The sequence below is a fragment of the Rutidosis leptorrhynchoides genome, chromosome 11 (genome assembly GCF_046630445.1).
Source record: "Rutidosis leptorrhynchoides isolate AG116_Rl617_1_P2 chromosome 11, CSIRO_AGI_Rlap_v1, whole genome shotgun sequence".
Classification (NCBI taxonomy): Eukaryota; Viridiplantae; Streptophyta; class Magnoliopsida; order Asterales; family Asteraceae; genus Rutidosis; species Rutidosis leptorrhynchoides.
The window spans coordinates 361,365,567-361,381,996 of record NC_092343.1 but is presented as its reverse complement, the minus strand read 5'-3'; positions in this window follow the sequence as shown (position 1 = coordinate 361,381,996).

Here is a 16,430-nt window from a genome sequence, read left to right as displayed (position 1 = left end):
AATGACATTTGATCAACGTGATTATATTACAGTAAGTCATGCTGAGTTTCTAATGAAACATGATGATTCACAGATCATAACGTCATCATGTGCCATGTTACATGACTCTTACATTCTATCTAATCTCTAAACATATCAAGAACATATTTTCTTGATAGTTCTATCTTTTCCGTGACTTCTAGTAATTTGACAAATCAAGATCGTGCTACTTCAATTTCTTTCTTAGAATATTACCTATGTTCATTCCAAAATTCATATCTACGAATTCTGGATCATTATTTGGTACTTAAAGTCGAGAAGAGAAAACAAAAGTATGAACTGTGGAAGAAAGTTTTAAGAGTGATGAAAATAAAGAAAACGGAAGAGGAGGATTTATAGTGAAATATCCGACAAAGCAATCTAAACAGATTATCGCATTAAACCAAAGAGGATCCTAATTTCCTTAATTACCGAAGAATCAAATCTTATAGAGATTTCAAAGATTTTCTTTAAATCTCTAAAATTTCGGAATTCAAACACGACTACGTCAAAAGTTAAGACGAGCCTCTATTTCTTTATTTCACTATTTTGTGATAACTTCACTCGTACTTTTCACATAAACGAATTGTTTTATCCATATTACTCTATGGTAATAAAACTTTATCTATCAACTCATAATTGTCATGAAAACATTCTTATTGTTAGCCATGACGACCTCGATCAAATTTCGGGGATGAAATTTCTTTAACGGGTAGGTACTGTGACGACCCGGAAATTTCCGACCAAATTTAAACTTAATCTTTATATAGTTTCGACACGATAAGCAAAGTCTATTAAACCGAGTCTCAAAATTTTTGAACTGTTTCATGAAATCATTTACCCTTCGACTGCTCTCGAAAATTCACGAACAATTGTGTATAAATAAATGTGTATATATACATATATAAATATATGTATATATAATAACTTGAAATAATTATATACGATTTAATTATTTAGAATTAAAAATATAAAATATTAAATGATTGTAATACTCGATTGTCATTTCGATTAGTATTAAACAAATTAAAATTCAAACTTATGAGAAAGTAAAAATAACGTCGTTCCGTAATTAAGTATATAAACTTTAGAGTTTCTAAAATATATTTAAATACCTTAGAATGAATTCTAACACTCCGTACATACTATTTGGATGGAGATTAGTTAAAGTATTAATATTTTTTATCGTTTACACATAAATCTCTATCTTATTAGGAGTATATATTACTCGGATATTATTATTATTATTATTATATTTATTAATTGTTAAATACTGAATATAATATATAAAAACAAATAATTATGTAGGCTGTTATACATCACCATCTGAATTTCATTCATGTCTACTTTTTGATTTTATATCCGTGAATGGAATAGGGATACACTATTCATGATTGAATGATTAATTAAGTACTGTGTTTGATTGGTGTTTAAGTCCTTCAACTTAATCAATTGTGTATACATATATTATATATATATACATATACATGACATTCATATAAAGAATCACATCTCTCTATCCCCTTCTTCTCCTAACACCACTTCACCATCATAATTTTTTTCACTCTTGTAACTGAAATCAACGAGCACCATCATCTTCATAACCCATTTAACCATCTCCAGTTATCTATTTCTCTCTATCTTATGTGATGCTAGAAAACCGCCACTACCAGTGCAACCTCACCATCTCATCTTCGACTAACCACCCCACATACCACCTATGATCACCAAATATCACCTACACTTTGTATCTACGGCTGCTATTGCTTGCTTGGTTACCATTGCCAATCGAGAACAAACTCAGGACAATCACCATTATCGCCTCTCTTATAAACCTATCATCAAAACCACACTTAAACATATTATTTCTGCTGCAAATCAACTTATTGCTATACTTCTTACTCAAACAATACCAAAACTAACCCATTTGACTGTTTATTACCTGCTACTGCCGTCATCATTTATGCTTCTGTTTAACCTGCAATATAACTGAACACATTTCAACAATTGTGGTACGTTTTCTTTTTATGATTAGATCAAAACATCAAAATATTCTTAATCACCATCATCTATATCTATCATTATTAACAAGGACCATAACAAAAATCCATACCTGATCACTGTTCTGTTTCGATTTTCAACCAAAACTGACCACCATTTTTATCGAACTCTTACTTGTTGCAGCTACAACCTGCTATTCATTCCTAATTGAAGCAAGTCACCACCTATGTTCGATAACTACTGCTGGTTTCTGTTTTCTTTAGACCAAAACAAACATCATTACAATCAAACCTCACCAACACTAATCGTTGTAAACTGAATTGCAATTGCTCGATACAAGCATCACTTCCAGTTACCGGTTGTAGCAAAGAACCAAACTATAACTTTCATCTACAAAAATTGTAATTAACTATTGTTGTTCGTCCTTGATTCTGAACGAATGAGGAACAACTGAGATCAGTATTGTTGTTACACTAAATCAACACCCACCAAGAACACCATGTATTACTATTTAGGTTTGATCCAAATTAAAAAGTACAGATATATATATATATATATATATATATATATATATATATATATATATATATATATATATATATATATATATATATATATATATATATAGATGAAGGAATTAAGAGAATATCAATGAACTGATTACTTACTCGATCAATTGATGAATTGATTTCTTAATCGATTGATGATGATGACGATTAATGATGATGATAGAGACTGATGATGACATTGAACGATGATGATGATGAATTGATGGCCTACTAAACATTGATCAATTGTTTAATTGATGAATCGAAGAACACATGAACCATGATCTTTCTCCTGCGTGTTGTTTCTGCTATCCTCGATCCATTTTTGGAGCCGACAACAGAAAACACATACATACGGAGTACAATTTAACATGTTAACCGGATTTGTGTACTGGACTCTTGTTTAAATTGATTGGTTGGGCCGATTGTGCTATTGGATTGGTTAAGGCCTGTTGGGCCAATTGTTTTGGTTGGGCTGTTAACGGACTGGATGCAGAAACAGGAAACTAATTGGTATATTTACTATATTTAGTATATTATTATTATTATTATTATTACATTTATTAGTATTATTATTTTTATTATTATTATTATTATTATTATTATTATTATTATTATTATTATTATTATTACATATAACAAATTATTGATTTTGATATAATAATAGTTATATATATATTAATATACATTAATTATTTTAAATAAATATATATACAAAATAAACATAGATAACATATAATTTAAGATATAAGATATAAATAAAAAAAAAATATATATATATATATACTTACATAAAGATTTAGTATAAATTCTATATAACTGCAATATTAATATATAAATATTATATAATTAATAGGATTATTTGATTCTATGTGTTAATATATACAATTGATATAGGTTCGTGAATCCGAGGCCAAACTTGCAATTGTTCAATGCCATCATATGCATTTTTACTACGAAATACAGTATGGTGAGTTTCATTATTCCCTTTTTAAATGCTTTCGCAATATATACTTTTGGGACTGAGAATACATGCGTTGTTTTTATAACTGTTTTACTAAATACTCTTAAGATATATTTTTTGAACTGAGAATACATGAACTGCGTTTGATGAACGTTTGACGAAATAGACACAAATATTCAAAACTACATTCTATGATAGAATTATTTGGATTCAGAGGTTCTATTTCTATAAAGATTGTATTATCGACCATCGGTGAGATGATTTCGTCATTGCACTACGCGTTAGCTATCGATATGGTTCGATTTTGTAGTTAGTAACGGTGAGATGATTTTGCATTGCACTACGCACTAGCTACCATTTTAGCTACCCTCGGTGAGATGATTTCGCATTGCACTACACGTTAGCTACCGTTGTATTATATTGTGTTTGATTTTGAGTTAGTAACGGATGAGATGATTTTGCATTACACTACGCACTAGCTACCGTTTTAACTACCCTCGGTGAGATGATTTTGCATTGCACTACGCACTAGCTATAGTTGTAAAATTATATTGTATTAACTACCACGGTGAGATGATTTTGTCATTGCACTACGCATTAGCTACCGTTGGTGAGTTGTTTGAAAGGTTCCGGTGTTCTTCATATGAATGATTTTTACAGTAGTGAGCAGACCTGCACAGATTGTTTTCTAAATATGAATATCTCGTGGTCTATTAAAATATTGGAAATGATTATTTGTGATAAACTAATGAACTCACCAACCTTTTGGTTAACACTTTAAAACATGTTTATTCTCAGGTATTAAAGAAAATCTTCCGCTGTGCATTAGCTCAATTTAAGGATATTATTTGGAGTCATTCATGGCATATTTCGAAAGACATTGCATTCGAGTCGTTGAGTTCATCAAGATTATTATTAAGTCAATTATAGTTGGATGTATTATGAAATGGTATGCATGCCGTCAACTTTCGATGTAATGAAAGTTTGTCTTTTAAAACGAATGCAAGATTTGTAAAATGTATCATATAGAGGTCAAATACCTCGCAATGTAATCATATGTTATTGTATTCGTTCTTATGGATTAGGATGGGTCTTTACAACTGAGACCTTGCTTTCATGCTTCACAATAAATCACAAAGTCATCATTCCCTTCAGGCAATGACAATATAGGTGCTGTTGTTAGCTTTTTCTTCAATAATTGAAACGCTTTTTCCTGCTCATCCTTCCATTCAAATTTCTTTGCTTTATGCGTTAATGCAGTCAAAGGTTTTGCTATTTTGGAAAAACCTTGGATGAATCTTCTGTAGTAACCTGCCAATCCTAAAAATTGGCGTATATGCTTCGGAGTTTTCGGGGTTTCCCAGTTTTCAACGGTTTCAATCTTTGCCGAATCAACATGAATTCCTTCTTTGTTTACTACGTGACTGAGGATTTGAACTTCTTCCAACCAAAATGCACACTTTGAAAACTTAGCGTACAGTTTTTCTTTCCTCAAAAATTCTAGCACTTTTCTCAAACGTTCTTCGTGCTCTTGATCATTCTTTGAGTAATTAAGTATGTCATCGATGAAAACAATAACAAACTTGTCAAGATATGGCCCACACACTCGGTTCATGAGGTCCATGAACATAGCTGGTGCATTAGTCAATTCAAACGGCATACCCATAAACTCATAATGACCGTAACGCGTCCTAAAAGCAGTCTTCAGAATGTCATCCTCCTTTACTCGCATTTGATGATACCTGGAACATAAATCGATCTTTGAATAAACCAACGAGCCTTGTAATTGATCGAATAAGTCGTCAATTCTCGGTAGTGGATAACGGTTCTTGATGGTAATTTTGTTCAACTCTCTGTAGTCGATACACAACTTAAATGTATCATCCTTCTTTTTGACAAACAAAACAGGAGCTCCCCACGGTGATGTGCTTGATCGAATGAAACCACGCTCTAATAGTTCTTGTAAATGGCTCTTCATTTCACTGGGTGCGAGTCTGTATGGCGCACGAGCTATTGGTGCAGCTCCTGGTACAAGATCTATTTGAAATTCAATGGATCGGTGTGGAGGTAGTCCCCATAATTCTTTCGGAAATACATCGAGAAATTCTTTTGCGACGGGAACATCACTTATGTTCTTTTCTTCGGTATTGATTTTCTTTAGGTGTGCTAGAATGGCATAACAACCTTTTCTTATTAGTTTTTGCGCCTTCAAATTACTAATAAGATTTAGCTTTGCGTTGCTCTTTTCACCGTACACCATTAATGGTTTTCTCTTTTCGCGCATAATGCGAATCGCATTATTGTAACAAACGATTTCTGCTTTCACCTCTTTCAGCCAATCTATGCTGATTATCACATCAAAACTCCCTAACTCTACTGGTATCAAATCAATCTCTGCCGTAATTAATTTACCGTTTGCTAATTCGAGTAAAAATTCATTATCCAAAGGCGTCAATGGACAACTTAATTTAGCACAAAAATCTTTACTCATATAGCTTCTATCCGCACCCGAATCAAATAAAACATAAGCAGATTTATCTTCAATAAGAAACGTACCCGTAACAAGCTCCGGGTCTTCCTGCGCTTCAACCGCATTGATATTGAAGACTCTTCCACGACGTTGCCCATTATTATTCCCTTAGTTTGGGCATGCTTTGCTGTAATGGCCCGGCTTTCCGCATCCGTAACAAACAATAGAATTATTTGTTTTATTATTTTTATGGGCCGTCGGTCCGTAGAAATCACATTTTGTTGCACCATGACCAGTCCTGTTACACTTGGTACACACTACAACACAGTACTTATCCGGATGGTATCCGTCACACCTTCTGCATTGAGTCCTCTGATTGTTGTTATTGAAATTGATGTTGGGATTGTTGTTGTGATTGTTGTTATTGGGGTGTTTGTTATTGTTATTGTTGTTGGGACGTTTGTTGTTGTTGTTGTTGGGATTGCGATTGTTGTTGTTGCGATTGATATTGCGGTTGTTGGGATAGTTATTGCGATTGTGGTTGTAATTGTTGTTGTTGTTGTTGTTGTTGTATTGGTGACTCTTGCCACTGTTTTCTTCCCACTTTCGCTTGACTTGTTTCATGTTGGCCTCTTCGGCCGCTTGCTCTTTAATTCTTCCCTCAATCTGGTTTATGAGTTTGTGAGCCATTCGACTTGCCTTTTGTATGGAGGCGGGCTCGTGTGAACTCACATCTTCTTGAATCCTTTCTGGTAACCCTTTTACAAATGCGTCGATCTTCTCTTCTTCATCTTCGAACGCTCCTGGGCATAATAGGCACAACTCTGTGAATCGTCGTTCGTATGTGGTAATATCGAATCCTTGTGTTCGTAACTCTCTAAGCTCTACCTTGAGCTTATTGACCTCATTTCTGGGGCGATACTGCTCATTCATCATGTGTTTGAATGCTGACCACGGTAGTGCGTAAGCAACATCTTATCCTATCTGCTCAAGATAGGTGTTCCACCATGTTAACGCAGTACCTGTGAGGGTATGCGTAGCGTACTTCACCCTGTCACCTTCAGTTATGGCAAACACCGATTCGACCTTCTCGGTCCACCGTTTCAATCCGATTGGTCCTTCGGTTCCATCAAATTCGAAAGGTTTCCAGGTAGTGAATTCTTTGTAGGAGCATCCTACACGATTTCTTGCGGCGTGCTAGATTCAGAGTTATTGTTGGTATGTAGTGCAGCCTGTACTGTGGCTATGTTTGCAGCAAGAAAGGTACGAAATTCCTCTTCGCTCATATTCATGGTGTGTCGAGTAGTCGGTGCCATTTCCTTCAAAATAGCCAAATGAATCGAGTTAATCATACAGAATATTATGAGTAGTCAATAATATTTCGTAGCATAATATGAACTCATTTATAAAAGCTTTTTCTTCATATTAGCATTTTATAATTTATAATTAGGGTAATACCAACCCGTTAAGTTCATACTTAGTAGCTAATATACAATTCAACTACTACAATTCTATATGAAAAACTGATTATAATAATATTTCACATTCAAATATTTTTCAAACTTACAATTCCGCTATTTTACATATAACATAAAATATAGCACACAATAACTTTGATACAAGACAGTTTTGAAGATAATTCTAGTTAATACGCAAGCCGTTCAGCAAAGGTAATAAAGACACATAATTCATACGTCCGAGAACAAGTCATACATTCGGGATTTATTAATACTACTTCCCATCCTTGGTCTTGTGGAACATAACCGTTATGGCCGTTGACAAGACAGCGTGTTGTAATGTTTTCAAAAGTACGAGGGTTACGTAATGTCCAACAGCCCCGTAACAATCTAAAAACCTTGTCTAGAATATCCAAAACAGAACCCCTCGTCTGTAGAGAAAAATCGAAGTATTAAAGCAGTTCAAAATCTTTGAATGGGACGTGTCAAAGCCCGTAGATCTACCTTTAAGATTCGCGTCAATTAGTGGCAATTATAATAAACACTAATTCATGGGTTACCAAGTTTAACAAGGGCGATATCCAGTATAGCAATTCAACATAGAATGTAGTTTCCATTACTTGTGCCTATTTTGTAAAACATTTATAAACTGCATTTATTCTCAACCCAAAAAGATATATTAAAAGTGGGACTATAACTCACTTTCACAGATTCTTAATTCGTCGAGAATTAGACTTGGCCACTGGTCGATTCACGAACCTATAACAAAAATATATATATGTATATATTAAAGTATTATCGAAATATATTCATACCATATTTATTATGTTTTAATGATTTAAGTTTGTTAAGTTGACAGTCCAACGTTGTAGTCCACAATTAATTGTCCACAGTTAGTAGTACATAAATAAATCAATATATATTATCTCGAATCAATCCACGACCCAGTGTATACAAGTCTCAGGCTCGATCACAACTCAAAGTATATATATTATTTTGGAATCAACCTCAATCCTGTATAGCTAACTCGATCATTACCGCATATAGAGTGTCTATGGTTGTTCCAAATAATATATATAGATGACGTCAATATGATATGTCAAAACATTGTATGCGTGTCTATGGTCTATCAAGTTTACATAAAATATGTTAGAATACATGTATAATACAATATAAGTTAGTTAGGATATGGTTAATATAGATTTTTGTAAAATCATCCCGTGGTCAAATTAACCATTTTTAACCAATTTTGTTTTACCCATAACTTCTTCGTTTTAAATTCATTTTGAGTGAATCAAGTTGCTATGGTTTCATAATGAACTAAAATTTATTAATCTAAACAGAAAAAGTATAAGTTTATAGTTGAAAATATAAGTAACAAGTCATTTTTGTAAGAGGGAGTCATTTCAGTCGAAAGAACGACGTCTTGATGACCATTTTGAAAAACATACTTCCACTTTGAGTTTAACCATGATTTTTGGATATAGTTTCATGTTCATAAGAAAAATCATTTTCCTAGAAGAACGACTTTTAAATCAAAGTATATCATAGTTTTTAATTATCCAACCTAAAACAGCCCCAGGTTTTACTACGACGGCATATGTCCGGTTTTACGGTGTTCTTCGTGTTTCCAGGTTTTAAATCATTAAGTTAACATATCATATAGATATAGATCATGTGTGTAATTGATTTTAAAAGTTAAGTTAGAAGGATTAACTTTGTTTGCGAACAAGTTTAGAATTAACTAAACTATGTTCTAGTGATTACAAGTTCAAATCTTCGAATAAGATATTATATATATATGAATCGAATAATGTTATGAACATCATTACTACGTTAAATATAGTAGGTACACCTACTGGAAGTGACAAGAAATGATTTAGCTTCAAAGGATTCTCGGATGGCTTGAAAGTTCTTGAAGTAGAATCATGACACGAAAACAAGTTCAAGTAAGTTTATCACTCGAATTAAGATAGTTATAGTTATAGAAATTGAATCAAAGTTTGAATATGAGTATTACCTTGGATTAGAATGATATCCTACTGTAATTAACAAGGATTTCTTGAGGTTGGATGATCACAAAAATGGATATGCAAGATTGGAAGTAAGCTAGCAAACTTGGAAGTATTCTTGATGTGTTCTTGAGTTGTTGTTTTGTAAGTTGATTTATGTATGGATTTATGAGCTAGATTGATGTAGTTTGTGATGAAGATGATGAAGAACACTTATAACACTAAGAGAGGAATTTATAGAGAGTAATTTGATTCAATAAAATTGAAATGGAAATGTGTTTGTGAGTCCTCTAATTCACGTGAACTTAAGCATCACCATATAGGCTCCTTTAATTTGATTTTTAGTGTAATCATTCATGCTAGGTGTTAAATGATGGTTCCCACATGTCTTGGTGACTCACAAGGGCTGCTAAGAGCTGATCATTGGAGTGTATATACGAATAGTAAATACATATAGAAGCTGTGTATTGTACGAGTACGAATATGAATGGATACGAGTAAAATTGTTAATGAAAACGAGTGAGAATGTAATTGTGACCAACTTTGATAAGTAGAAGTACTTTGATATGTGTCTTGAAGTTTTCCAAAACTGTATTAATACATCTTAATACACTACATGCATATACATTTAACTAAGTCGTTAAGTCATCGTTAGTCATTACATGTAAGTGTTGTTGTGAAACCTTTAAGTTAACGATCTTGTTAAATGTAATTGATCCATTGTTATTACACTTAAATGAGATGTTAAATTGTTATGTTAACAAGTTAACATAGTGTATTAATATATCTTAATATCATATATATATATATCTATCAAAATGTCATTACAACGATAATCGTTACGTATATAGCTTGTTTCGAAATCCTTATGTTAGTAGTCTTGTTTTCACATATATAGTTCATTATTAATACACTTAATGATATATTTAATTATCATTTCATTAATTTAAACATAGTGTATTAGTATCTTAACATGATACATATGTATTTAGTAAGACGTTGTTATAACGTTAGTCGTTATATATATCGTTTCGAGTTTCTTAATTCACTACACTCATTTTATGTACATAACTCATTGCTAATGTACTTGGTGAGATACTTACTCATCATAATATCATGTTAAATATATATATATATATATATATATATATATATATATATATATATATATATATATATATATATATATATATATATATATATTCATGTCGTTTTTTCAAGTTTTAACATTCGTGAATCGCCGGACAATTTAGGTGATCAATTGACTACATAACTCATTTCAATTAATCAAGTCTTAACAAGTTTCATTGCTTAACATGTTGGAAACATTTAATCATGTAAATATCAATTTCATTTACTATATATAAACATGGAAAAGTTCGGGTCACTACACGCGAAGCTCGTCGACTCCTTCTGTTACTTCGGGATGATTGGCGGTTTGAATAAAGGGATGAATAAGATTTAGAATGGTAGATGTTATGTAATCGTTGCGAGTTATTCTAGAAATGAGGGTGAAATGGTGTTTCGAACTGGTTCACTGGTAAGTGCTTTAGGTTCTTCGCCAAGAGGTGAATTTGGTTGATGGAAAGGATCGCTTTCTTCTCGTCTCCATTGATTAAGTCGACTACGAACCCATCCCCAATTCATCCAGAATAGATGATGGCTAATTGGTTGATCCATTCCGGTTATACTGCTTTCGGAGCTCAAGTAGAAATCCATATCGGAATAGCTTTCAGAATCTGAGGGACTCGAACTTGTTGCTGGATCCATCTTGTACAATCAGGGGAATGATTTTTGATATGAATGATTTTCGGATATCGGATGATATTCTAATTACATAGAATACCTAATACCTATATATAGTACAGAAGATCCCGTAGATTACGAAGGGAATTAAGGAAACATGTTAGATAAGGTCTAATGTAATGGAATAAGAGTTCGTCTGTACACCATCTATGCAATAATTGCAATAAGACGTGTCGAGACTGAAAATGATGGGTAGATATTTTTTGACAAAGAATGATAAACAAAACTTTTGGCATGCAGACCAGACTTATTAATGTATCCTAACAACTACTAGGTCGAAGTCCAGACTCATTAATGCATCCTAACAACTACCAGTTAGACACACTAATGCAAGACCTGTTTCGGTAAGACCACCGCTTTGATACCACCTGTAGTGACCCGTCCTAATCTACCTGGATGAAGTCTTCAACATTTGGTCCCATTGTGAGGTACTGACCTCTATATGATACGATTTATAAACATTGCATTCATTTTTAAAAGACAAACTTTCATTACATCGAAAGTTGACAGGCATGCATACCATTTCATAAAATCCAAACTATAAATGACCTAATTTGTCATTTACTTAATAATAATCTTTATTAAACTGAACGACTTGAATGCAACGTCTTTTGAAATATGCCATGGATGACTCCAAGTAATATCTTTAAAATGAGCAAATGCGCAGCGGAAAATTTCTTTAATACCTGAGAATAAACATGCTTAAAAGTGTCAACCAAAAGGTAGGTGAGTTCATTAGTTTATCATAATCATTCATTTCCATCATTTTAATAGACCACAAGATTTCAGATATTTAATTATACACGTAACCCGAGTACAAAATAGTACGCATAACCTGCGAATTAAAAATCATTCATATGGTGAACGCTTGATAACCGAACTAACATGATGCATACAGAATATCTCCATCATTCCGGGACTCTAATCTAATATGATAAATCGAAGTACTAAATCATTCGTACCCCGAATGGGACTTATCAAGGTCCATAGATCTATCTTTAGGATTCGCGTCAATTAGGGGCCATTTCCCTAATTCTTAGGCTACCAAGCTAAAAAGGGGCATATTCGATTCGATAATCCAACCATAGAATGTAGTTTCAATTACTTGTGTCTATTTCTTAAAACATTTATAAAAGCAACGCATGTATTCTCAGTCCCAAAAATATATATTGCAAAAGAATTTAAAAAGGGAGCAAATGAAACTCACAATACGATATTTCGTAGCAATAATTCATATGACGACACTGAACAAGTGCAGGGTTGGCTTCGGATTCATGAACCTATATTATATATATATATATATATATATATATATATATATATATATATATATATATATATATATATAGTGGTAGGATCAAGAGGGAAGTAACCAATCGGGGGGAAGCAAAAACTTTTTTTTTTTCGTTTTTTGAAAAAACTTTGTTCACGAACATTATAGATGGGATGAAAATATGAACATTTAGTAGAAACACTTTGTGATAAATGTTTTTATTTTGGCGGAAAAACTCTCGAAGAAGTAATATATAACAAATATCATGTTTTTCAAGCGTATGTTGAGGTTTTAGCTATTGGGGTTTAGATATTAGGGTTTAGATATTAGAGTTTATAGGGTTTAGATATTAGGGTTTAGAAATTTAGGGTTTAGGTTTTTTAGGGTTTAGATTTAGGATTTAGATCGAGTTTTTAACACGAACGGTTTAGAGTTTAGGGTTTAGGGTTTAGGGTTTGGTGTTTTGGGTTTATTCCATAAACCCAAAACACCAAACCCTAAACCCTAAACTCTAAATCGGGCTAAATTTTACTTCACAAAATATGAAAAAAAACGTTCATATTCTTCATGAACAATATTATCTTGAATGTTATTTTTGTCGATCGTTTTCCCACCTAAATAATAAAATTTATCACGAAGTGTCTCTTCTAAATGTTCATATTTTCGTGTGATCTTGATGCCGGGAAAAAAAATTTCCAAAAAAAATGAAAATTTTTTTTTTGCTTCCCCCCGATTGGTTACTTCCCCATTGATCCTGCCCCTATATATATATATATATATATATATATATATATATATATATATATATATATATATATATATATATATATATATATATATATATATATATATTAAAACATATAATCGTAATCGAACAAGTTTATGTTTTATTATTAATTGTTATGTTAGTAACTTGTATGTTTCATTAATAACTAAATTAACTATACTTTATTTTATATACATTAGATAAATAATTAGTATTTATTATGAAAATATTATTGTTGTTATGTGATATGTTTTAAATATATTCTTATATAGCTATTTATTTAGTAAAATAATATCAATAATAATAAATAAAAATTGTATCTTTTTATGATAATAATAATGCTAAAAGTGATTAGATTTAGTAATGATACTGATATTAATAGTTTTGATAATGATACTAATAATAAAAGTAATGTTAGTAATAATTAAAATTTTAATAAAAATGATAATAATGATAAGATAAAAATGTTAGTTTTCATAAAAATAATATTTAAAATAATAATGGTACTTTTAATAAAAATGATCATTTTAATAGAAATTTTAATAGTCATATTAATAATAATAATACCATATATTTTAATAATAATAATAATAATGATAATAATATTAATTATACTAATAATCTTATTTCTAATATTGGTAATAATAATAATTACTTAATAACAATCAATAATAATTAATAATAATAATAATAACATAACAATAATAATAATAATGAAATAATAATAATAATAATAATAATAATTATTATTATAATAATAATAATAATAATAATAATAATAATAATAATAATAATAATAATAATAATAATAATAATAATAATAATAATAATAATAATAAGAGTATTAGTAATAACTACCTCAAAGGAGTATCCCTTAAAAAAAGAACACCCAAGCCCGGGTTTGAACCCGTGACCTCCCGCTAACCAGGTAACATCCTTAACCACTCCTCTGACCTCGCTTTTTTTATTAAACTCAGATTTATTTTAATATAACCCATCACTCTGTATCATTTGGCCCAATACAAAAAGTCCATTAACCTTTTAACAATAACCCAATTTTCCTATCTTCTTAATCGACACAAATAACCCATTAAGTTTCGTGGTTTCTTTCTATACTTCGAACCCTAATAGTACAATGATTTATTTGGCTTAAATCAAACCAGAAACAGAATACGGAATCGAGGCAGCGAATCAAAATCGTTTGGTTTTTGTTGGGTATTTGTTTTTGAAATGAAACTGTAAGCTTGTAGCATCAGTCAAAGACAAACCGTAGAGTTTTAACAATACTTAGTTCGAATGGTAGCAAGAATGATCAGCTAATAATAGTTTTGGGTTTGTGGCTTGTTCGAATAGGAAAAGAGCAAAACAGGTTCATCATCATCATTCACGTAACTGTAATTGCCTAAATGTCGTGTTTTCATCATCACCTTTATGATCGTATATCATCATCTGTATTATTCTTAAATCACTCTAATCAACATAAAATCATAACGTCATTATCATGAATTTGTGCATCACTCGATTTTTCCAATATCATAATCATAACGACAGATTACCTGCAATCATAAATTATACTTTTGTATATTTAGATAAAAATTTAAGTATGGTCATAAGAATCACCTTCCTTATTGAATTATTACTCTCTTTGTAACCCACTAGCAATATAAAATGGTAAGTGGGGGTATTGTTGGTTTAGAGTGTGTTGGTGTAAAAGGAAATATAAAAAAAATCTCCTTTGCTCCTGTATTCGTCGACCATAAGCAACCCACAAAGACCCCACACGTCTAAAAATTAAAAGGATTCTTCCTTTTCACTTTTGCAAGCCGACAGGTGGTATGGATTTTCTTCTTATTATTTTGTTTCTTTGCGTCGTTTAAACGGAAGGGAAAGAGAAATAATTTGTGGCTGTTTTGTTTTGTTTGGTTCATCCAATATTCACAGAAACATCGAGCAGTAGCATCAATGTATAAATGATAGTAGGTAGTTTTGTTGTAGTGGCCCTATGATCGTAACAGACAAGGAAAAAAATAATTGCAGCTCAATGGAATTGTGCTGTTGGTGTTTTAATGGTGTTTGGTTTGTTGGACAGAAATAGAAATAAAAGAAGAGAAGTGTAGCAGCGAAAAGGTGTCGTGCATAAAAAGAAAGAAAGGAGGAAGAAGGAAGGTGGTTTGATGGTGATTGTGTCTTTGTAAAATAGGAACGTGTAACAACAATGGTGGATTATGTGATGGCTTTAAATGGTGATGGTTGAGTGGTTATTCCAATGGGTTTGGTTTTTGAAATGCTTGTTTGAAAAAAGAAAACGAAGACAATAGTTTGCAAGTGGTGATGATAAGTAAAATCATAAAATCATGAACTTTAGCATGCATACCATGATGATGGTGATGGTTTAATGGTGGTTGGCTGTTGGGTGATTAACATAGGTGGCCGATGGTTTGTGATCTTTAATCGTGAGAAAAATGTAAAGAAAGGTGGTGAGGTTTGGATTGACATAAAACATAAGGGAAAGTAGGTGATGATAGTAAGCCATAGATGGTGGTAGTTCATGGTGATAATAGGTGGCGGTTTAGTGGTGCGATGGTAGTGATCAAACAATGGGTGAGGTGGTTCTATAAGTTGCTTGGTCTCGGTTTTTCAGGAACATAATTAAGGGTGTGATATATGGATTGTTATATATATATATATATATATATATATATATATATATATATATATATATATATATATATATATATATATATATATATATATAAATTTATTCCTTAGGTATTATATATGATAATGGGTGGTACAAAAATAATGTAGTAAAACAAAAGTAAAATAAAGTATGCAACAATAACAATCAAAAGTTGCAAGTGGTACTGTTTGTTTAATGTCGACTGAAATACAATTGCATTAAGTCAAGAGTGTGATTGTGAAAGGAAACAAAATTTCATCAATCAACAACAGAAACTTTATTATAATATTAATATAATAATAATTATAATAAAAACGTGCGATTAAGATAGCCGTCGTCTACTATTTCATTCATGGACTGAAATTCGTACTCCGTTGTTACTCAGTGGCGAAATAAAAGTCTTCGGAAAAATCTCATATTTTTAAATTAAATCCC